This window comes from Cupressus sempervirens, chromosome 10 (genome assembly GCF_028749045.1).
Source record: "Cupressus sempervirens isolate cs-2001-9-10 chromosome 10, ASM2874904v1, whole genome shotgun sequence".
Lineage (NCBI taxonomy): Eukaryota > Viridiplantae > Streptophyta > Pinopsida > Cupressales > Cupressaceae > Cupressus > Cupressus sempervirens.
The window spans coordinates 805,872,645-805,899,416 of NC_143127.1; positions in this window are offsets into that span (position 1 = coordinate 805,872,645).

Here is a 26,772-nt window from a genome sequence, read left to right on the forward strand (position 1 = left end):
TGTTTATTCAAAATTTTCTAATAACTAATTCTAATGGGTTTGTCCATGAATTGCAACCCTAGCCTGTGTCATTTTTAGATCTAAGCATATAGAATCCTCAAATAAATTTTAATTGTCCAAATTGAAAATGCATAATGAAGACATATGGAAGACACGAAGAAGACAAGGAAAGCAAGATGCGGAAATAGCATAAGTGAAATCACAAGAATCTACCCGGATTCTGATGCTATATCGCTCTCCCGCAGAACAAGCTCCCTTCTACAGAATCCTCAAATCCTCCAATGCTCCAATTGTTCTCCACGCTATCCACACTATCCACGCTATCCACACTATGTCCAAGCTTCTAAGGAATGCCCGAATATAAAGAGCTCTCAGGAAACCTCTAGAATGCTTCTAGAACCAGCTGGAAGGTGTCATCAACTAAGCATGGGCCTTTTCCAACCTTTTTGATGAGCCCTAGGGTTGTAGACACCATGTGCTCAATTGATGCACTAACCCCCGTGTTGTTGACACATGAAAAATGGAGAACTGCATTAATTCCCAAGCAAGCTTATAACTCCAATTACTTTTAAATAATTTCCATTTAAATATTTATAACTCCCATTTTAATTTGATAACTTTTCTTTTAATTTTTATAACTTTTATTATTATTATTTGTTCATTAATTTATTAGTATTTTATAATTATTATTTATTTTAATTTCCTAATTTTCTTTTTATTTAATTCTTTTCTCTCAATTAATTCTCCTTGAATTAATTATAATCAAAATATCAAAGATCATGATATTTAATTTTCTCAAATAATTAATTTATTAATTAAATCTATTTGTTAAGACTTAATTAATAGAAAATTCACCATAGACCTTCAAGATAAAATATGAAAACCCATCATAGGACAATTCATACAAAATCAGTCTAAAGGATTAAAAATCACGAAATATGTCATCTGACACATTCAGTGGGTGCTCAACTCTGATACTTGTCCTAACTCACTAGGACAAATGGTTTTAGGGTTTGGGATTTGGACTTGAGAATTTATCTCCTTCTCTTATCATTGAGATAGTATAATAGGATACGCTCATCCTGGCAATTCAGGGAAGTCGATACCCGGTACTTGCAACCTATAGAAAAACCATGCATGTACATACAATATATATATAATGCTAAACTAAATAGGCAATGACAGGAAGTGGTGCATCGTGTAGATCCCGACTAAGCAGGTGACTATGACTCCCTTCCTTAACCACATCAGAAACGCCATAAAATAAGAAAACATGCACACCATACACATGCAAGTATGGGGTAAGTATCCATAATAAAACACATAAGATAATAAACCATCTAACTAATCATCAACAGTAACTGAAAACAATATAATGATCATCATACATACATGAAATGTAAAGTCTAAATGATCTCATCATATAACAACTGAATCCATACATAATGTCTGATAGTCTCAAAACAATACCACTAATCCATCAACATAATACTAGTCCATAAAAGTATGATAATAATAGCAACAATGAGTCTAGAAAAGATGTGAACGAGGGTAGGCACTACACTTTATTTCCTTAGACAAAAATTTGATGTATTTCAAACTTTTAAGAAATGAAAATGCTTGGTTGAAAATGAGACTAGAAAGAGATTAAAATGTCTTATAAATGATAATGGTGGTGAGTATTGCGGTCATGAATTTGAAGATTATTGCTCCATTAATGGTATTCATAGATAGGAAATTGTTCTAAGGACTCCACAAGAAAACAGAGTGGCCAAATGCATGAACACGACTATAATGGAGCATGCAAGAAGCATTAGATTGCATGAAGGTTTGCCCTTAAACATGTTGGTAGAGGCTGTTAATATTGCTATATATTTGATTAATAGAGGTCCCTCTACTTCTTTGGGTTGTGGCATTCTAGAGGAAGCATGGACTAGTAAGAAGGTGAGTTATTCTTTTCTTAGAACCTTTGGTTGTGAAGCACTTTCTCGTATAGATTATAAAAATAGAACCAAGATGGAAGCTAAGTCAAAGAAATGTGTATTTGTTGGATATGGCATTAATGAATTTGGTTATAGGCTTTGTAATTTTGTAAATTATAAAATTTTAAGAAGCAGGGATGTCATATTCAATGAGAAAGTGTTGTACAAAGATCTATTGTAGCAACATGAGAAGAAAGAAAATGATTATGTAGTGCTAGATGATAGTCCAAAAGCTGATGTTCTAGCAGTTCCTCATGATGTGCAACAACTACAACAACAAATACCACACACCCTAGTGAACGTTAGACGGTCAACAAGGATGAGTAGACCTCCAAAAATATTTTCTCCTTCCTTGTATTCTATTTTACTTAGTGATGCTAGTGAACCTAAATGTTATGATGAAGTTGTGTAGGCATATACAAAGATTCAGTGGGAGTCTACAATGAACGAAGAAATGGACTCTTTGCTAAAAAATAAGACATGGGATTAATGCAAGTTGCTTGTAGGTAAAAAGGCTTTATAGAATAAGTGGGTTTATAGGTTGAAGAAGAGGATGGAGGAAATAAAATATTTAAAGCCAGGTTAGTTGTAAAAAGATTTGCACAATAAAAGGCATCAATTTTGATGAGATATTCTCTCTTGTTATTAAAATAACTTTTATTCACACTGTTTTAAGCATTGTGGCTATTGAAGAATTGCATTTGGAGCAGCTTGGTGTTAAAATAGCCTTCCTTCATGGTGATTTGGATGAAGAGATATATATGGAACAACCATAGGGATTTGAGGTCAAAGGTAAGGAGAACTTAGTGTGCAGATCAAAGAAAAGTTTGTATGGCTTGAAGCAAGCACCTTTACATTGGTATCAGAAATTTGACAAGTTTATGCATGAGCATGGATATAGTAGGTGTCATTTAAATCATTATGTTTATTTTAAGAGGTTGGATGATGACTGCTACATTATTTTATGTTTATATTTGATGATATGCTTGTAGCTGGGTCTAACATGGGTCATATTAAGGGGTTGAAACGCCAGTTAGCACATGCATTTTCTATGAAGGATTTGGGGGCAGCAAAACAAAATCCTTGGTATGAAGATTTGTAGAGATAGGAAGAACAAGAAATTGACATTATCTCAGGCTGATTATATTGAGAAGGTGTTGCAACATTTCTCTATGGAGAATGCTAAAGTTGTTTGCACACCTTTACTTGGTCATTTGAAGTTAACTAAGGAGATGTGTCCCAAGAAAAAAGAAGAGGAGGATAAGATGTCTAAGGTACCTTATGCTTTAGCTATAGGAAGCTTGATGTATGCTATGGTATGTATTAGGCTAGATATTGCACATGTAGTGGGAGTCGTTAGCAGGTATATTAGTCATCCAGGAATTGAGCATTGGAATGTAGTTAAATGGATTCTCGAATATTTTAGAGGAACATCTAGTAAGTGTTTGCACTTTGGGGGCTCTACTACTAATTTACAGGGCTATGTTGACTCAAATTTGGTAGGGGATATTGATATCATGCAGAGTACTACAGGTTATGTATTTATTGTTGGTGGGGCAACAGTAAGCTGGGTTTCTAGGTTACAACAAGTTAATGCTTTATCCACTATAGAGGCAGAGTATGTTGTTGCTACAGATGTAGCTAAAGAGATGATATGGCTTCAATTCTTCTTGGAAGAATTGGGACACCCTTAGAAGGATAATTATTTGTTTACAGATAGTTAGAGTGTCATTCATCTTGCAAAGGATTTAGCTCTACATTCAAAGACAAAACACATACATTTACAGTACCATTTCATTCAGTCAGTTTTGGATGATGTACAATTAAAGCTAGAGAAGATACATACAAATGAAAATCCAGTAGATATGTTTACAAAGGTTGTGCCAAGGCAGAAGTTGAATTCCTCTTTAGGTTTGGTTGGTCTTCTAAACTGAACAAAATAAAAGAACAATAGAGTCCAAGGTGGTTTGATATATTCCAATGGGAGCTACAGGTTTAGTAGTGCTATGATCAATCTCCAAGTGGGAGGTTATTATCAAGGAGTTTGATTAGTCTCCAAGTGGAAGATTATTGTGATATGGAGCCTAATTAGATTTAGAGGTTCATTTGGAATAGTTTCCCTCTAGATTATTTCTATGGGGGCCCCAAGACGGGGTCAAGGGGTAGCACCCCTATGGGGTCCTGGGGTATCCCCCTAGGTGCGCTCTTATCATAGTACATGATGGGGTTGAAGGGCAATGCCCTCATGGGGGTTTTTAGGGGTAGCACCCCCAAAGCCAAAAAATGACCTTATATTGTAAAAGGCGTTAGCTACTATTTTATATTACTGTAACCCTAATTTTGTAAGCAACAAAAAGCTTGTATAAAAGGGCTTAGGGTTAGGGATTTTCATTAGGTGTGATGAAAAAATTGGTTCTTGTGGCTGTATTAAGCTGTAAGGGATTACAAATTGTAATCAAGTTGCAATCACTAGATCATAATAATATTGGACTTGTTGTTGGTGGATATAGCCCACAAATTAGGTGAACCATGTTAAATCTTGGTGTCTTGTGTTCTCTTTTATGCAATCTACTATTTTCTGGTATTGGTTATAGTTGCATGTAACTATTATTTCTATTTGAGGTTAATCCTAACATAGTGGATATGAACACAAGTTATTAGATTTATTCCTTGATGGATGATTTTTCTAGATACAATCAGATTAAGATAGCTTTTGAAGATCAAGAAAAGACTGCATTCACTTGTGCATGGGGTACCTATTGTTGGAAGATTATGCCTTTTGTATTAAAGAATGCATCCAACTAACCTACCAACAAGCTATGACCACTATTTTTCATGATATGATGCATAAAAACATGGAAGATTATGTGGATGACACCTTGGCTAAGTCTAAGAAAAGAGACACACACTTAGATGACTTAAAAGTTATTCTAGATCCCATGGAACAATTTCAACTAAGGTTAAATCCTAAGAAGTGTGCATTTGGAGTTATCTCTGGAAAACTACTAGGATTCATTATTTCAGCAAAAGGAATAGATGGAGACCCTGAAAAAGTCTAGGAAATCAAGGATATGCCACCTCCTAGAAATATTAGTCATATGAGGAGTCATGTAAATCAATTTCTGGATTAGATTGTGTGGAGATTTTTTACCATCAACATTTCGAATCACACTACATGATCCATCATCAGGATGAGAGAGCAAGAGATGTCAAAATGATTTTTACCATCAACATTTCAAATCACACTACGTGATCCATCATCAAGATGAGAGAGCAAGAGATGTCAAGATTTTGACATCTCTTGCTCTCTCATCCTGATGATGGATCACGTAGTGTGATTCAAAATGTTGATGGTAAAAATCTTCACACAATCTAATCTAGAAACTGATTTACATAACTATGATGGATTGTGGATCACATTAACAAATGAGGAGTCTTCAAGGACATCTTTAGTCCATAAGGAAATTTATTTCATAGTTGGTAGATAGAGCTCAACATTTTAACAATAGCTTACATAAAGGATTAAACTGTGTATTGAATGAGGATTGTCAAAAGAACATAGATCAAATCAAGAAGTACTTGGCAAATCCTCCAATTTTAATGCCTCCTATCCTAGGGAAACCACTTATTCTACATATTTTAGTAACAAAATCTTCCTTAGGGGCATTACTAGCTCAACTTGATGAACATGGGAAAGAAGGAGCAATATACTACATTAGTTGTACTCTTGTTTTATATAAGGTTAACGAAATTAGTATTGAGAAAGCTTGCCTGGCGATTGTGTTTGCTTTCCAAAATTTGCAACATTACATGCTTGTACACACTATACACCTCATAGCAAAAATAGATCCACTCAAGTATTTACTAGGTAAGGTTTTTCTCACAGGTAGACTTGCTAAATGGATGATGATCCTTTTAGAGTTTGACATAGAGTACATTGAGCGCAAAGCGATCAAAGGACAAGCCATAGCAGATTGATTGGCTAATTTCCTAATACAAGATAATGCACCTATTAAAGTTGATTTCCCAGATGAGTAGCTCATGTATATGATTGAAAGAACATGGAATATGTTCTTTGATGGACTTAAGATGTACAAACAACATTGCTGAGTATGAAGCTTTAACAAATGGACTTAAGATGGCTATAGAATGGAGAATCACAAAGTTACACATCTATGGGGATTCAAAACTGATAATCAACCAAGTTAATGATGAATATTTAACAAAAAATGAGAAACTGGTACCTTACAAGAAAATGGTTGATTCCTTGAGATGATACTTCACATTTGTTACATTTCAAAAAATCCTTGGAGTAGAAAACAAAGTAGCTAATTCCATGGATACACTTGCTTCACTTCTTCAGTTAGAGCAACATGAATCTAGATTTGAATTCCTAGTGGAAGAGATACATCACCCTATCTATGATTTCCAAGAAAGTCATGTTATTTGGACCCTTGTTGGTCATGAGTCATCCTGTTATGGTGCCATTTATTCATACCTTCATGATGGTATTATACCCAAAACCTTTAACCAATCTAAATGAAGAAGCCTTATCTAAAATGCCTCTCACCATTCCCTTAGTTGTAGTGATTTGTATAGGAGGGGTCTAGATGAAACACTTTTTAGATGCTTAGAAAAGGAAGAATCTGATCAAGTGTTAGTTGACATCCATGAGGGAATCTATGGGGGACATTCCAATCATCTTTCTATGGCCTGAAGGTTGCTTAGGGTAGGATACTATTGGCCCACAATGTAGATTGATGCAGTAGCTTTTGCTAAGTCATGTGAAAAGTGTCAAAAACATGGTAACCTGATACATGCTCCAGGTAGGGAGCTCATTTCGAAGCTCATTCCTTCTATTTCTCATTGGCCATTTCAACATTGGGCCTTTGATCTTGCTGGGTAGATTCATCCAACTCATTAGGTGGACACAAGTTTATTATCACTGCTACTGATTACTTTACTAAATGGGTAGAAGTTGTACCACTTTCTATTGCCTTAGGAAAAGTAGTCTCTCTATTCATTTTGAATCATATCATCTGTTGATATGGACCGCCTTCTAAGATTATTATTGATAATGGAGGTCAATTCAAAAATAAGGACCTTAAACAACTCTGCAAGAGATTCAAGATTAAATAACATTGGTCCTCCATTTACTTTCCGCAAGGAAATGGTTAAGCAGAAGCATCAAATAAGGCCATCCTAAAGGTCCTACATAGGACAATTCATAAGAGTGACATAGATTGGCATTTACAAATAAATCTGGCTTTGTGGGCCTATAGAATGAGTATTCATACTCTTACTAGGGCTACTCCTTTTGCCCTCACATATGGTGTTGAAGTAGTGTTACCTTTAGAGGTCGAGATTCCTTCACTTAGAATTTCTCTCAAAGGTTTAGTTACAAATGAAGATTATTGTACCATGAGACTTCAAGAGTTAGAACTTCTAGATGAGAAATGTAAAGCATCATTTGACCATATGAGGGTTTATCAAAAGTGCATGTCCAAAGCCTTCAACAAAAAAGGTTCACCCTAGAGAATTCCAAGTGGGAAATCTAATCCTATGTGAAAATCATAAGAATCAACAATAGACATATCAAAAGGGGAAATTTTAACCTAATTGGTTTGGACCTTACATCATATCAGCAACTTTTGGGTCCGATGCTTATTTACTTTCTAGAGAAGAGGGAGAACAACTCCTTGATCCTATCGATATCTTGCACCTAAAGAAGTTTTATCCATGATGCCCAGGGGCATCCTTTGTATATATTTATTGATCTTGAAAAAATCCAAAAAAAAATGATATATCTCGAAAATCCAAAAAAATAATATATTTCAAAAATCTCAAAAAAAGATATATTTCAAAAATCCAAAAAAAAAAATATTTTCAAAATTTTAAAAAATAGGAAAATGTCCTGAAAAAATGATCATCTTAGTGAAAACCTAGAAATAGGCACTTTGATGTATCTCCAAAAAAATTTATATATTCCAATTTTTTTTTTTAAATGATGAAAATAAAATAAAATTGCAATAAATCCAAGTGGTGAAAAGTTGGAAATAGGAACTTCTTAAGGCCTTTCTACCCCTATTTCTTAGCACATGTCCTCGACACTTAGCCTTTCTCCATCATTCCTTGTCCTTGTTTCCTTAGTTTGGAATTGGTCTTTGTCTTTGTTTACGGGGCATAATTGTGTTAACTTTGGTCTCTTGGATGCATTGGTCTTTAGGACACCTCATAAATGGTATTTTTCAACACCACCCCAATTGTATTTTTCAATACAACCCCTAACATCGAGTGTTTTTTTAACACTTATTGGTTTGGTCTTACCCAATTTTTTCATGTGATCTTACCTACTTGCAAGAATTTGATCCTCATCCTCGGAACTTAGTATCAGTTAACACACTTAGATTTTTAAACACAAACACTTAATGCTTGAGCTATGGTCATTTCTTTGTGTGCTATCTGTTATTGAATTTTATTGAGTGTTCTTGTCTAAAAAGTCTCTCTGATATGCATAGCTAAAGGACTTGGGACATGGGTCATATTTTTCTTTGCTTTCTACTTGTAGGTGTCATCTTAAAACTCTAGAGTGTCTCTTTTTGTCCCCTTGAAGTATTTAGGAGATTTGAGGCATCATCCTTGATTATTTTTGTGCAGCCATTCTTATGGTCATCTCGACATCTATGCCTTGATGCGAGCTTGGTTTTGCTACATTAAATTGGTTAAGATAACATCAAAGTCATCTTGACCTTTATGTATTTGATGCTTATGTTAGAATCTTTTCGCATTCCAATCTGATGTAAATCACATTCATATCTTCATAGTTGCACTTGTGACTAGTGATGAATGTGTGATTTTTCGATGTCTGTTAATAATGGCCCAATGATGAAAAAAATTTCCTTAACATTCCCTAATTAATGATGAACTCAAAATCCTATGTTACAGTTGCTCTATTGCAAGTAAACCTTTGCATTTTCATGTAGCTTGCATTATTAGACTTTATTTTTAGGTTGCATTATGAGTTTGAGAGGGTTTTCCTTCATCTTTCTTGAGGACTTTTAATCAACTATGGCCATGTCTTGATCTTCATTTCCTTATCTTCTTTCATGATCTCAATTGAAATTTTCTATCTTAAATAGTTGATTGATTTTGAGGCATTCTCTTTCTTGAGGAAAATTCTCTTTCTTCTTTCCATTTCTTTCCACCTCTTGCAAACTTCTATCTTCCATTTTCTTTCACCCCACTTCTTTTCTTCTAATTCAACTTTGGGGGCATAATCTTTCATGCTTGATGATCTACCTTGGTTTTGTGATGCTTATATTTTTCATTTTACATCAAGAACCTTATCTTTAGTTCGATTTGATCAAATTTATCAATTTTTTGTTTCTCCTCTATTTCATTTCAATTTCGATCACAAGGGGGCAATACTTATTAAACTTCAATCCTTGATTCAACTTTATGAATCTTTGTTCCACCTGGGACAACCTTGTCTTTGTCAAGACAAAATTGTTATAATTTTTTTTAGTCTTTGTCTTGATGCATTCCTAAGTTGACGACACATCTGTGTTGTTTTGTGATGCCAAATCGATCTCACACTTCAACTACATTATTTGACTACATGTGTTCCTGAAATTATCACACATTAGTCAAAGAGGGGCAAGGCAAATGTATGTACCCTAAAATGGTCGCCTAGACTATGGGCCCCAATTCTCTAATTTATCAATTTCCTAAATCAATTTATCAATTTTCTGAATCAATGCATTGCAATATTTTATTGAATAAATTCAAATCATTTTCCTTGATAAAATTGCAATTAATTTAATTATTTCAATATTTCCTAAGGTTTGATCATTTCATCAATAATCTTATTTTATTAAAAGAAAACATCCTTTTAAATAAATAAAATAAAATAAAATAATCTTATTTAATTAATATAAAATATCTTTTTTAATTAAATAGTTTTATCTTTTTTAAATTAAAATCTTTCTTTTTGATTAAATGATCTTATCTTATTTAATTAAAAGAAAACATCTTTTTAAATAAATAAAATAATCTTATTTAATTAAAAGAAAATCTCTCTTTTAATTAAATAGTTTTATCTTATTTAATTAAAATCTTTCGTTTTATCAAATAATCTTAACATCTTTTTAAATAAATAAAATAATCTTATTTAATTAAAAGAAAATCTCTCTTTTAATTAAATAGTTTTATCTTATTTAATTAAAATCTTTCGTTTTATCAAATAATCTTATCTTATTTAATTAAAAGAAACCATCCTTTTATATAAATAAAATAATCTTATTTAATTAAAAGAAAATATCTCTTTTAATTAAATAGTTTTATCTTATTTAACTAATTCTTTGTTTACACTAAATAGTCTTATCTTATTTAATTAAAAGAAAATATCTCTTTTAATTAAATAATCTTATCTTATTTAATTAAAAGAAAATCCCTCTTTTAATTAAATAAATAAATCCCCACTTAAAGCTCTCTTTTTGATGAAAAAATCAAATAAATCAAATAAAGGTTCCTTTTTCTTGCACATATCTCTAAGTAGTGAGTTTTTTCCTCTTACTTATCTTTTTAGGGATTTATCCCACATTGCTCTTGTGAGGAGCCTCCCACCTCCATAGTTTCTTTTATAAGGAGCCCTCTTCTTCTCATTTAAATTGATGTTAGTTGCTATAGTATTGTTATGATGCAGGTTTGGAGAGCAATTTTAAAGGAGTTTGAGCTTTAGGGTTGGACATTGGAGCTTCATTGCAACTTCTCTCTTCTTGTCTTCTTCTCTCATGCATCCATCACTTCCATCATCATGCTTCATCCTTGCATTTTCATATTAGCTTAGAGTCATATTTCTTTTCATAGATTAATATTGCATTGTTATTTCCTTTCATAGATTAGATTTTCTTTCTTGCATTGCTTTGCATTGTTATCATTTAGATTAGCTTGCACATTCATTTGCATGCATTTTTGATATTTGAATCTCTTGTTTTATGATGTACTTCCATGGGCACAAACTAGGTCAAACTGAGGGCCTCCGTTACAAACCCTTGCACTCCATGAATAGATACCTATGAGTCACCATTTAAGATCTCATTCTTGAGAAATCTTGGATATAATAACTCATAGAAGTGTGTCAACATTTTTGCACACAGTAATTAATGTGGAGGGAGCTAAAAAATGATTTTTTTACTTAATACTAACACAAAAATTGCACTATGCCTAATGCCAAAAACTTGAGGGATCTAAAAAACAATATTTTCACTTAATACTAACCCTAGTGACACCCTTTTCCCAACTATAAAGAGCCTACAACATTCGCAACCACCTTGTATCAAAGAGTCTCTAAGATGCTCTAGTGTGTATTTGGAGATCGATCTTCTGAGGATATTAACTTGGAGGTTGTAAGGGCTATTAGTGAAATAAAAAATGTTACAAAATGATAATGTCAAGGTCTACAATAACCTCTCTCATTTCAGAGAGATCGCATTCTGTTTGAATTTGGCATAGCTATCTCACCTGATGCCAAAACTTGCAGTGTGCCTTAGTTTATTGGTGCATCACTACGTAACTTTGAAACCACTGATCATGGCATCAAATTGTTAGTGCCACTAGCTCTAGATGGGTAGGTGAACCCTAGTGACACCCTTGTTCTAACCATAGAGAGCCTGCAATATTTCCTACCACCCCATACTAAAGAGTCTCTAAGATGCTCTAAGTGCATTTGGAGATCAATCTTTCAAGGGTCATATAACTCAAAGATCATGGGGGATATTAGTGAAATGTTAAATAATATAGGATAGTGATGTCGAGGTCTATAATAACCTCTCTCATTTTAGAGAGTTCACATTCTGTGCGAATTTGGCACAACGATCTCACTCGATACTAAGACTTGTAGTATGCCCCAATTAATTGGTGCATCACTACATAACTTTGAAATCACTGATCGTGGAATCAAATACTTAGCTCCATTAGCTCTGGATGGGTGGACAAACCCTAGTGACACCCTTTTTCCAACTATAGAGAGCCTACAATGTTCACGGTCACCCCGTATCGAAGAGTCTCTAAGATGCTCTAAGTGCATTTGGAGATTGATCTTCCAAGGATCATAACTTGAAGATCATGGGGGCTATCAATGAAATGTCAAATTCTATAAGATGGTGATGTCAAGGTCTACAATGACCTATCTCATTTAGGAGAGATCACATTCTATTTGGATTTGGCATAGCAATCTCACCTGATGCCAAAACTTGCAGTGTGCCTTAGTTCATTGGTGCATCACTGTATAACTTTGAAATTGATGATTATGACATTGAATAATTAGTGCCATTAGCTCTGGATAGGTGGGTGAATCCTAGTGACACCCTTATTTTGACTGTGGAGAGCGTACAACATTTACGACCATCCCATACCGAAGAGTCTCTAAGATGCTCTAAGTACATTTAGAGATCGATCTTTCGAGGGTCATAACTCAAAGCTCATGGGGGCTATCAGTGAAACATAAAATGCTATAGGATAGTGATGTCAAGGTCTACAATAAATTATCTCATTTTAGAGAGATCACATTCCATTTGGATTTGGCACAACAATCTCACTCGATGCCAAAACTTGTAGTGTGCCTTAGTTCATTGGTGCATCACTATGTAAATTTGAAACTATTGATCCTAGTATTGAATCATTAGTGCCATTAGCTCTGGAGGGGTGGGTGAACCCCAACAACAACCTTTTTTTAACCATGGAGAGCCTACAACATTCGTGACCACCCTATACCAAAGCATCTCTAAGATTCTCTAAGTGTATTTGGAGATTGATCTTCTAAGGGTCGTAACTCGGAGCTCGTGAGGGATATCAATGAAATGTTGAATGCTACAGGATGATAATGTCAAGGTATACAATAACCTCTCTCATTTCTAAGAGATCACATTCTGTTTGGATTTGGCACAACGATCTCACCCAATCCCAATGCCAAAACTTGCATTGTGCCTCAGTTCATTGGTGCATCACTGCATAACTTTGAAATAATTGATCATGAAATTGAATTGTTATCTCCATTATCTCCAAATAGATGGGTGAACCCTAGTAACACCCTTGTTCCAACCATAGAGAGCCTACAATGTTTGCGGCCACCCTTTACCAAAGAGTCTCTAAGATCCTCTAAGTGTATTTTGAGATTGATCTTCTGAAGGTCGTAACTTAGAGCTTGTGGGGGATATCAGTGAAACATCAAATGCTATAGGATAGTGATGTCTAGCTCTATAATAACCTATCTCATTTCAGAGATATCACACTTCGTTTGGATTTGGCACAATGATCTCACCCAATGCCAAAACTTGTAGTGTGCCTCAGTTCATTGGTGCATCATCGCATAACTTTAAAATCACTAATTATGGCATTGAATTATTAGTTCCATTAGCTCTATATGGGTAGGTGAACCTTAGTGACACCCTTTTTCTAACTACAGAGAGCCTACAAAATTTGCAGCCACCTTGTACTAAAGAGTCTCTAAGATGCTTAAAGTGCATTTGGAGATCGATCTTTTGAGGGTCGTAACTCAAAGTTCATGGGGGCTATAGGTGAAACATAAAATGCTATAAGATGGTGATGTTGAGTTCTACAATAACCTATCTCATTTTAGAGAGATCAAATTCCGTTTGGATTTGGCACAACGATTTTGCCCAATGCCAAAACTTGCAGTATGCCTCTATTCATTAGTACATCACTATGTAACTTTGAAATTGCTAATTGTGGCATTGAATTGTCAGTGCCATTATCTCTGGATAGGGAGGTGAACCCTAGTGACACCTTTGTTCTAATTGTGGAGAACCTACAATGTTTGTGGCCACCCCATACTAAAGAGTCTCTAAGATGCTTTAAGTGCGTTTGGAGATCAATCTTCTAAGGGTTGTAACTTAGAGTTCGTGGGGGATATCAGTAAAAATTCAAATTCTACAAAATGGTGATGTCGTGTTCTACAATAACCTATCTCATTTTAGAGAGGTCACATTTTGTTTGGATTTGGCACAATGATCTGGCCTAATGACAAAACTTACAGTGTGCCTCAATTTATTGGTTCATCAATGCGTAACTTTGAAACCACTAATCTTGGCATCAAATCATCAACACCATTAGCTCTAGATGGATAGGTGAACCTTAGTGATACCCTTGTTCTGACTATGGAGAGCCTATAACATTCATGACCACCCCATACCGAAGAGTCTCTAAGATGCTCTAAGTGTGTTTAGAGATCTCTAAGGGTCATAACTCAAAGCTTGTGTGGAATATCGATGGAAAATTGATTTCTACTAGATGGTGATGTTGAGATCTATAATAACCTATCTCATTTCTAAGATATCACATTCTATTTGGATTTGGTACAATGATCTCATCCGATGTCAAAACTTGCAGTGTGCCTCAGTTCATTGGTGGATCACTGTGTAACTTTGAAATCGTTGATCCTGGCATTGAATTGTCAATTCCATTAGCTTTAGATGGGTAGATGAACACTAGTGACACCCCTATTTTGACCACAAATCCCCTATAACATTTGCAACCACTACATACTAAAGTGTCTTGTAAGACCAAAGATGGGCTCCTAAGATCAAGTTGGCCATGGATTTGGCTAATTGTAAACATATTAAGGGATTGAAGACATCATTTCAAATTAAATATTACATCAAAATTTGATAATAAAGGTTGAAAAAATGTTCTTCACAAATTAGTGCATTTGAATCAAATATAACAAACATGATCAAAATGAATGATATTCCATAAACATGAACAATACACATGATCCACGATAAATTGAACAATACTATACTAAATTAATATGTATATCCTTGTGCACAAAAAAAGAAAAAATATATATCAAATTACATATATTCATAGACAAATTATGCAAATATATATCAAAGTTCATGTATCCATACACAAATTATGCAAATATATATCAAAATACATAGATCCATATACACAATGTGGCTGATTATGCCATCAAAATGTGTATAATATCAATTTTTTTGGATACAATGTGGCATATGTCATCTCAAAATGTCTCATGACACATCTTATGACAACTATACTATCCTATGTTGCTGATGGATCATAAAAATGCAACGTCTATGCTAAACTAGCTGGATCAGATGCCTCCTACATAAACAAAAAAGGAAAACCCAAAGTTAGACTACTAAATTTGTATGATTCTATGAATCTAACATTGAATTACTCAAATTCATAACGATCCTTTTTTAATAAATATTTATAGTTTTAAAATTTCATCATAAATACCTCTCTCATCGACCTCCTACAGTGGTCAAGAGTCTATACTTATCTATGTTGACTCCTACTTTGGATATAATGGCTGTGTGAGCAAATATACAAAACTCTGATGTCTAGCCTCCTACCCACTAGGTGTTTCCTATGAGATACAAAAGCCTAGTTGTTAAAATCATGAAAATTAATTTTGAATTTTTTCATGAAAATAAGAAAAAATAACAACTAAATGATACTTATACTTACGATGGGGCTCTCCTTGCTGATGGAAATGCCACAGGGTTTGCGATGCCAAATTTGCTTGGACTCATCACTAGTACCATGCCCTATACAATAAAGAATGTAATTAAATTTCATTAGCACAAAAATTTTACAAGAATGCATTGATATTTAATCACTTTAAAAGCACCTAATTACATTTCCCTTGTCAATGGGTTGCGCTTCACCCCTCGCACTCTGCCCCCCATTGACAAGTGACACCTACAAGAGAAAAGAAAGATTAGAAACCATATATGTTCCAATATCAAATAGAAAAATAATGACAACACAACATAGCTTACCGTAGATGTCTCAAGGCCAAATGAAATAGTCGAGAGCATGACATCATCAACCTATATGAGCTCCTCCTCGATCATCAACTAAACATAAATGAAGATCACTTATATGTATAAGTTGTTAGATTACGGTGACTGATCAGGAAAGTACTGTACATACTTCATAATTAGTGGGGTTCGGGCTATGGCCAATGTTGTAGCTGACATACTACACAATTTTTTTTGGGCCGTGGCCGATGTTGTAGCCGACATATGGCCGACATGTTGTAACCCTAAAATAGATAAAATACTTGTATAAAAGGGTTTAGGGTTAGGTATTTTCATTATGTTGTGATGCAAAATTACTTCTTGCGGTAGTATTGAGTTGTAAGGGATTACAGACTGTAATCAAGTTGTAATCATTGGATTGTAATAAGATCGGGCTTTCTGTTTGGTGGACGTAGCCTAGGGATTGGGTGAACCGCATTAAACTTGGTGCCTTGTGTTCATTTCTATGTGATCTATTATTTTTTTGTTATTGGTTATATTTGTATGTAGTTTTTATTTCTGTCCGTGGTTTATCCTAACAAGTGGTATCAGAACCTAGTTGTTTTTCAGTTATCCTCTACATGAAAGTTTCATAGTTGAGTGGGAGTCTCATAGTTGAGTGGGAGAAATGGTAGATGAGGGTAAGCTGAGGGTTGATAGGTTTAATGGGCGAAACTTCCAGTTATGGAAGATGCAAATGGAAGACTATCTTTATCAGAAGGATTTATGGAAGTCGTTGGAAGGCAAAGCCAAGAATCAGGGAACTATGTCAGAGGTTGAATGGGATCTTTTGGATTGAAAGGCACTTGGAAGCATTCAGTTATGCTTAGCACCATCGGTGGCATTTAATATTACAAAAGCAAAGATGACAAAAGACTTGATGAAAACCCTAGCGACACTGTATGAAAAGCCCTCCGCTTCAAACAAGGTATTTCTCATGAAGCGTTTATTTAATATGAAAATGGCAGAAGGTGGATCTGTTGTAGATCATATAAATGAGTTTAATACTATTACTAGTCAGTTATCTTCTGTGGGTCTAAATTTTGATGAAGAAATTAGGGCTCTCTTGATTTTGTGTTCTTCGCTTGAAAGCTAGAATGGCTTGGTAATGGCTGTGAGTAATTCTGTTCCTGGATCTAATACCCTAAAATATGATGATGTGATCAGTGTTGTTTTGAGTGAGGAAACTCGTAGGAAATCCTCAGGTGGATCTACATCCAGAAGTGCTTTGAATGCACAAAGCAGGGGCTGAATGACTGAGAGAGGAAGTAACTCTAGAAATCATGAGAAATCAAGAGGAAAGTCAAAGGGGAGGAGGTCTCAATCGAGAGGACCAAATCATTGCTGGTACTGTGGGAAACCAGGGCACAAAAAGAAAGATTGTTGGAATTGAAAGAAAAATGAAGGAGATAAATCAGATGGAGACAAGGAGGAAAATGTGGTAAGTAACAAATCCAAAGAGGATGCTTTGCTTCTGTCTTTAGAAAGTGTTGATGATTCATGGGTTTTAGATTCTGCTGCTTCATTTCATGCTACACCTCATAGAGGTTATTTCATTGATTATGTCCAAGGGGATTTTGGGCTTGTTTATTTGGGGGATAATGAACCCTGTCAAATTGTTGGAAAGGGAAAAATTAAGATTAAGTTGTAGAATGGGAATCATTGGCTACTACATGAGGTAAGACATGTTCCAAGGCTGAGTAGGAATTTAATTTCAGCAGGGCAACTTGGTGATGAGGGTTGTGTAGTTACTTTTAATGATAAAAATTGGAAGGTTTCAAAAGGTTCCCTTTTAGTAGCAAAAGATGTGCATCTTATATCTTTGTATAGGTCATATTGTTCCTTCTACTTTAATTGTTTCAGAGAAAAAAGAATGTTCAGGAACAATTGCTGCAGTTGAGCAGGGAGAACAAATAGCTGCTATAGATTCTGATATAGTGCTATGGCACAACAGACTTGGGCACACGAATGAGAAAGGTATGAAATTACTTCATTCAAAGAAAGTTTTACTAGGTCTAAAATGTGTTAATATGGATTTCTATGAAAGTTGTGTGTATGGAAAAAAAAAGAGAGTGAGTTTTGTAAAGACTGAGAAGGAAAATAAAAAGGAGAAATTAGACCTTGTGCATACAGATGTATGGGGACCAGCTCAGGTATCTTTGCTTGGTGGCTCTCATGATGCAACTAGAAAGTATGGGTTTATTTCCTTAGACAAAAATTTGATGTATTTCAAAATTTTAAGAAATGGAAATGTTTGGTTGAAAATGAGACTGGTAAGAAATTAAAATGTCTCAAATCTGATAATGGTGGTGAGTATTGCAGTCATGAATTTGAAGATTATTGCTCCACTAATGGTATTTGTAGACAAAAAACTATTCCAAGGACTCCACAGGAAAATGGAGTGGCTAAACGCATGAACATGACTATAATGGAGTGCGCAAGGAGCATGAGGTTGCATGCTAGGTTGCCCTTACACATGTGGGTGGAGACTGTCAATACTGCAGTATATTTGATTAATAGAGGTCCCTCTACTCCTTTGGGTTGTGGTATTCCAGAGGAAGCATGGACTGGTAAGAAGGTGAGTTATTCTTTTCTCAAGACCTTCAGTTGTGAAGCTTTTGCTCATATAGACTCTGAAAATAGAACCAAGCTAGAAGCTAAATCAAAGAAATGTGTCTTTGTTGGATATGTCATTAATGAATTTGGTTATAGGCTTTGGGATTTTGAAAATCATAAAATTGTAAGAAGTCGGGATGTCATATTCAATGAGAAAGTGTTGTACAAAGATCTATTGCAGCAACATGAGAAGAAAGAAGATGATTATGTAGTGTTGGATGATACTCCAAAAGTTGATGTTCCAACCATTCCTCGTGATGTGCAACAAATGCAACAACAAATACCACACACACCGGTGAATGTTAGACGGTCAATGAGGCAAATTAGACCTCCCCAAAGATTTTCTCCCTCTTTGTATTCTATTTTACTTACTGATGCTGGTGAACCTAAAAGTTATGATGAAGCTGTGTAGGTGAGTACTTAGATTCAGTGAGAGTCTGTAATGAAAGATGAAATGGACTCTTTGCTAAAGAATAAGACATGAGATCTATGCAAGTTTCATGCAGGTAAAAAGGCTTTACAAAATAAGTGGGTTTACAGGTTGAAAGAAGAGGAAGGAGGTTAGAAAAGATTTAAAGCCACGTTCTAGTTGTAAAAGGATTTGCATAGAAAAAGGGAATTGATTTTGATGAGATATTTTCTCCTGTTATTAAAATGACTTCTATTCTTACTATTTTAAGTCTTGTGGCTACTGAAGATTTGCATTTAGAGTAGTTGGATGTTAAAATAACCTTTCTTCATGGTGATTTGGATGAAGAAATATATATGGCTTAGCCACAAGGTTTTGAGGTCAAAGGTAAGGAGAACTTAGTGTGCAAATTGAAGAAAAGTTTATATGGCTTGAATCAAGCACCTTGGCAATGGTATCTAAAATTTGAAAGTTTTATGCATGAGCATGGATATAATACATGTCATTCAGATTATTGTGTTTATTTTAAGAGGTTGGATGATGATAGCTACATTATTTTATGTTTATATGTTGATGATATGCTTGTAGCTGGGTCTAACATGGATCCTATTAAGGGGCTAAAATGCCAATTAGCACATGCATTTTCTATGAAGGATTTGGGGGCAGCAAAAAAAATCCTTGTTATGAAGATTTGTAGAGATAGGTAGAATAGAACATTAACACTATCTCAGGCTGATTATGTTGAGAAGGTGTTGCAATGTTTCTCTATGGAGAATGCTAAAGCTGTCAGCACACCTTTACCTGGTCATTTGAAATTGACTAAGGAGATGTGTCCTAAGACATAGGAAGAGGAAGATAAGATGTCCAAGGTACCCTATGCTTTAGCTGTAGGAAGCTTGATGTATGCTATGGTATGCACTAGGCCAGATATTGCACATGCAGTGGGAGTTGTTAGTAGGTATATGAGTCACCCAGGTTTTGAGCATTGGAATGTTGTCAAGTGGATTCTCAGATATTTGAGAGGAACATCCAATAAGTCTTTACACTTTGGGGGCTCTACTACTGATTTACAAGGCTATGTTGACTCAGATTTGGCAGGGGATATTGATACTAGGCATAGTACTACAAGTTATGTCTTTACTATTGGTGGGGCAGCTGTGAACTGGGTTTCTAGGTTATGGAAGATTAATGCTCTATCCACTACAAAGGCAGAGTATATTGCTGCTACAGAGGTAGCCAAGGAGATGATATGGCTTCAGTTCTTCTTGGAAGAATTAGGACATCCTCAGAAGGATAATTATTTTCTCACAGTGCCATTAATCTTGCAAAGAATTTCGCTCTGCATTTTAAGACCAAACGCATATAGTTGCGGTACCATTTCATTCAGTCAGTTTTGGAGGATGGAAAACTAAAGCTGGAGAAGATCCATACAAATGACAATCCAGCAGATATGTTGACAAAGGTTGTAACAAGGGAAAAGCTGAACTCCTCTTCAGCTTCGGTTGGTCTTTTAGACTAATCATGAATCAAAGAATAGTAGAGTCTAGGGTGGTTTGATCCAGTGGGAGCCCCATGTGGTAGTGGTATTGCTACAGGATCAGTCTCCAAGTGGGAGATTGTTGTTTAATGTGGAGCCTGATCAGTCCCCAAGTGGGAGATTGTTAGATTATGGTGACTAATCAGGAAAGTATTGTACATACTATGGCAGACATATTATGGCCGACATATGGCCAGCATGTTGTAACCCTAAAAAAGATAGAATACTTGTATAAAAGGGTTTAGGGTTAGGTATTTTCATTATGTTGTGATGAGAAATTGCTTCTTGTAGCGGTATTGAGCTATAAGGGATTACAGATTGTAATCAGGTTGTAATCACTGGATTGTAATAAGATCAGACTTGCTGTTTGGTGGACGTAGCCCAGGGATTGGGTGAACCACGTTAAATCTTGGTGCCTTCTGTTCATTTCTGTGTGATCTATTATTTTTTTGTTATTGGTTATATTTGCATGTAGTTTTTATTTTTGTCCGTGGTTTATCCTAACATAAGTCAGTATGGGTTAAGATTATTCTATTATAAAGATTAACTATTATAAAGATTAACTATTATAAAGATTAACTTTAAATCAATTAGCCATAATAAAAAAATGTATACATGTACCGACATAGAAGGATCCCATGGCTCTACATGGCCTTCCTCTCTTACGTCATGATGTGTAGTCTTTGTAGGTGCATTTTTTGTATCTGTAACACCCCGCCAGGGAATCGAAAATAAATTAACCTAAAGTTTCACTAGGTTTTTCAAACATTTTTTTTGAAAGATAATAACTTAATAACAACAGATATATTATAGCAGAAGCTTAACATATACATAAACAAATACCATAAAAAAGATTACAATTATTAAGGGTCCCATGATGTTGAATCACATTTAAGTTTAATTAATACTAAAACCAATATATAACACTTCCCTATTAAAGAATAATTACAAGTACAAATTTATTTAAATAATATACAATTATCTTGAATGCCACTTGGCAATAATCATAATGCACAATCATCCACTGTACAAGTTAGAAGGTATGAAAGGCTGAAAGAATATACATCATAAAAATAGATTACATCATCTCTTAAGATCCATGAAATAAAATACAATACAATAGGTATGACCATCCATAATAGTGCACAAGAACATAATGAAAGGAAATACAAAATAGGGAACTCCAACCATAACATCAAATGGTCAAATCTCAATGGGAAAATAAAATGCACTACCACTCAATCTCATGGAGATAAACTCCCACCACGCTAAGGAGATAAACTCAAGTCCCAAACATGATAACAAAACAAAAGTCAAAAACCAATATCTAAGTCAAGGAAACATTTGAAAGCAATCTATCTCAAAGGGTACCAAGACACAAGTATCAACTAATCCCAAAGGCAACAAAGACACATAGGAAATCTACTATGCAAGTGGGTAAGTGTCATCATATGAGCCAACTCTAAGGTTACCCCAGTGGCCACTATGGACTTTGGACCCCCTAGTATCTCTATGTGGCATCAATATCCTTTCGTATAGACAAGACATACTAACAAGTCAACTCTAAGGTTACCCTGGTAGTCTTTTAATACTCTGGACCCCCTGGTGACTTTTTGTTGTACCTATATCTTATTAATTCATTATAAACTCATTTAATGAAATGTTATCACTTATTAAAATAACCTACAATGGGTTACCCACAGCCTCTTTAGGGCCTTGACCTCCATTGCAAGCCACTTCCCAACATGACATATAGATAACCTACCCTAAGCTCAAAAAAAGTAAAAAATCTCAAATGACTATAAACCACACATCAATTCTTAAACAAGCAACTAGAAAGTATTGAAATATTACTAATCTTAATCACATATTCCACCAATACGATCATCCTAACATGACTAATCCAAAATCAAGTACACATAAACCAAATACATTTCATAACATGACATCACCAAAAATAAATCATTTAATCACCTCAATCCTATACAAGCAATTGGGAAGCAATGAAGGATAACTAATCAAAGACTCAAAGGTTATATCAGGAAAGTCACACCATTCACCTCAATCCCATACAAGAAACTAGAAAGAATATCAAAACATCTGATCAAACTCATCATAGCACACACATGACACATCACCATGGTTAATTATGAAAGATCCTAATCAAAACATCATCATGATATCACAAAACAAAACTCCCAAGCCTCTGGTAAACATCATGACTGGCTAAAGCTAAGTCAACCCTAAAACCCATAACAATAAAACACACGTTGCATACAATACAAACAATATAAATTTCTCAGTACATTAGGTTTTGAAAATACAAAGTTTTGTTACATAAAGTGGGCATTTAGTCCTCTCGCCCTTGGTGGAAAGAGTGGAAGTGGTATCCAGACACCTCGACAACTAGCTATAAGCCTAGGTTGGGCTATTGGTGGCTAGTTCCTCACCTGCCCATGGTTGAAGTTCTCAACCAACGATGGCATTTACAATCTTCTCACCGTACTTGGAGTCAAAGGTTCTCCACTGTGTGGCAAGCCATTACTGAACCTAAAATTGTGCATTTTTCTTGGTGTATTCTTTTCCAGGGCTTGCCTTTGAGCCCTCAACTTCAGCACTTGGGTGTTCTTGACCTCCATTGCCATTTTTGTGGTCAACTGGAGACTTTTTTGTACATTTTTTTGGTTCTGTAGATAGGCTCAGTGTTACTGGCGATGGATCCATGATCTCTTTCGCCCCTTCCACCCATAACCTTTTTCTTGGCATATGGTTGTTCTAGGTGATAATACTTAGATACCCTTCAAATACACCCAGATATGGCATGCTTTTAGATTGGACATCTCATTTACCATTTGGAAAGATCACAATGCAATTATTTATGTTAACAACACACTTGACATTAATGTTGCTATGTATGCTAAAGCATGTATTTATAATAATGTCATGTTGCAGATCCACGTACAAACATATAAAGTTGCTTTGGAGGTGGCTCACTTATAGGAACTTTTGGATCATTGAGGAAATGCCCCTGTAAGGTAGCTCGTGTTCTGTCAGACTCGGTCCCCGGCGATCATACTCCTCCTCGTGGTCACCGTCGAGGATGTAGCAATTTTTCTCGTTGCTCGCACACGCCTCACTCTCAACCACACCACTCTCCCAGTGGTGGTGCTTTTGGTTGGTGCCACTCTTTTGGAGGATCTGGTGGTCGGCACTACTCTACCTTGCCTCCTCAAAGGTCTAGCTCAGGGTGGTCCCTAGTGGATCCTCCTACTACTGGTTGGCCCTCTGTGCACTCAAACCCCAAGTGGGTGTTTCCCTAGCTGGACTTAGCCATTTCTCATACTAGGCCTGAGGGAGAGAAAGATGAGGATAAATTTGTTGCTACTGGTGATGGATGAGCTCCCCCTGAGTTGTCTACTCACCCCACCCTTGGGCAAGGCTCTGATGATAAGGATCCTCCTCCTTCGGCTGGTGCTATGCTAGCAACTTGAGGATTTTTTTATTTTCTAAAAGCTTTTTTTTTTTATGAATAGCTGATTTCCAGCCTTTGGCTATATGAACTCGTGTGGTGATCCTATTTCCCTCGACCCCTTTTTTTGTGAATATGTAACTTTATTGTATTTTTTTAATATAAGGAAGGGACTATTCATAAAAAAAACAAAAACAAAAAGGTTTAATTTTCACTAAAGGTTTTTAAGTTTCCATTTTCATTTTCAAGTATTATAGATTCGCTAAAGTTCTCAAATCCACATGAGTTTCAACACTCAACAAAACATAACAAGTTGTTTAAACATAGTTTTCATAGTTCAATTCGTTATAAAAACTACAAGATTCAATATACAAGAGGGTTTCAATTTTCATAGTTCAATTCGTTATCAAAGCATAAGAGTTTAGTAAACACACGCATTACAATTTTTGCCTTTTCAAAGTATGTTAATTACTAGGGTTTTTGAATAAGAAAATTTCCCTAGCAATATAAATCATTTCCATTTATAATTGACTCATCTAAGTAAAATCTGAGTTTTATTAAAAGTCTTCAATTTTCCAATTGAATTAAAATTATCAATATTACATATAGATAAATTTTAAAAGTAAATCCATTTATGCAAATCTTCAATTAAATATTTATTAAAATCTAATATTAATTATTAAATTTATTAAATAATATATTATTAAATTATTAAAATAATAATTATTTTAAATATTAATAAATTAATATCAAAATTATTTATTAATGATAATAACTATACATTTAATAACATAACAAACACTACTAATCATTAATAATAATTATATTAATTAATTTATAAAATTAAAAAAGAAAACATTTTAAAATAAAATAAAATAATTTAAATACTCCCACGTTTTGTTTATAGCCCAAGGGATTGTTCACGCTACGTGTGACTGCTATAACAATAACAGTCAATGTTGTCAAGGCAGCGTGAGCCACTGCCAAGCAGTGCTCAAAGATGCTAAGGCAATGTGAGTCGTTGCGACAACAAACCACTTGCTAGGCAAGAAAAGGTAGGAGGTGGTGGCTCCGACCCACCAAACAAATTTTAATTTTTTTTGTTTCATTAAAAAAAAACAAACCCGCCAATAGAAAGAAAGGGAGGAGGAGGGAGGTGGGGTTGGTGGTCCACCTCCCCAAAAAAATTAATTTTATTTATTTATTTTTATAATAAACACAACCAATAACAACCCCCTTGTACAATAGAAATTTTGCAATTTAATAAATATATGTATTTATAATTATCATAGTAATCACAATTACTCTGATATATATATTAATGATTCTCCCAATTAGATCTGATATAGAAACCCAGGATAAACAACCAAAATTACAAATCTGGTTTTTCTATTCAAACCTCATAACCCTATTTTAAGAACCCATATACAAATCCTCAAATAACAAACAAGGTTTTCAAAATTGATCTTATTCATAAATATCTTCAAGAAATGAAGAGCAATAACTATAATACAAGGGTTTCAAATCTCCAATTTACATACAGATGATCTCAAAATGAAGAACAATAATATCATGAACAAAGGTTTTAGATTCAATTCATAGACAGAGGTATCTCAAATGAAGAATGATAAAATCACATACAAGGGTTTCAAATTCAATTCAATTTTGAAAATAGGTTTGCAAACATGGAGAAGACGACAAAATCATGAATGAGCAAATACTGCACAAACCCACAAGATCCTAACTGGATCTAATGCTAAAACAACGAACACACAAAACAAGAATTTCCTTCCTTTCGAAAACCCTCTTCCTAGAAAATCGGCTTCTCCAAACCTCTGTTCTTGCAAAATGAGCTCTAGATCTCTGATAAAGAGTTATCCCCTAAATTTAGGGTTTCAATTATGCAATCATGGAAGAAGACTCATTGATCTTTAACTGTTATTATATTTTAAGTTCATGCACAACCTTATGCGTTTTAACTTAAATATCTTTATTAAATTAATTCCTTTCTCTTTAATTAATTTGCAATACATTTTTAATAATATATTTATTAATTTAATTAATAACATTATCTAGATTATTAAAATAAAACCTAAATAATAATTATTAAATTAAATAAATATAAATAAATATAAATATGCCAAAATTAGAACTTTAATAAAATCTTTTAAATTTAATTAATCTATCAATTAATTAAATAATTAAATATTTAAATTTCATTAAATTATCTCTTTTAATTTGATTTAATTATAATAGAAAATCACCATAGACCCACATGACTAAATACAAAAACCCATCATAAAGTACAGAATACCAAAAAAAATTCTAGAGTCAAAATCACAAATTCATGTCACTTGACCAATTTAGATGGGTAAACAACTCAAATACTTGTCCTACTTTCTAGGACAACTGGCTCAGGTTAGGATTTGGACTCAAGAATTATCTCCCCACTTATACCATTGAGATATTGTGATAGGGTACACTCATCCTGGCAATTCAGGGAAGTTGATACTCGATACCTACAATCTACACAAAATCCAAGCATGTACATACACATATATTCTAAACTAAACAAGCAATGGCAGGAAGTGGTACATTGTGTAGATTTCAACTAGTAGGTGACTACGACTCCCTCCTTCAACCACATCAAGAATGTCAATCATGAAGTAAAATATACAAGTACACCATACACATGCAAGTATGGGGTAAGTAATCATAGAAACTACATGTAAATAATCCATCTAACTAACATCATGAAATAACTAGAATCACTAAATGAGCATACATGTATCATCATAGAGATAATCTTTAACACATGAAATAACTAAGTAACTCAACACATATATCAACTGAATATGAAATACATCTAATCAAATCTGGCAACCAAGTACCATTAATCCTAAAAC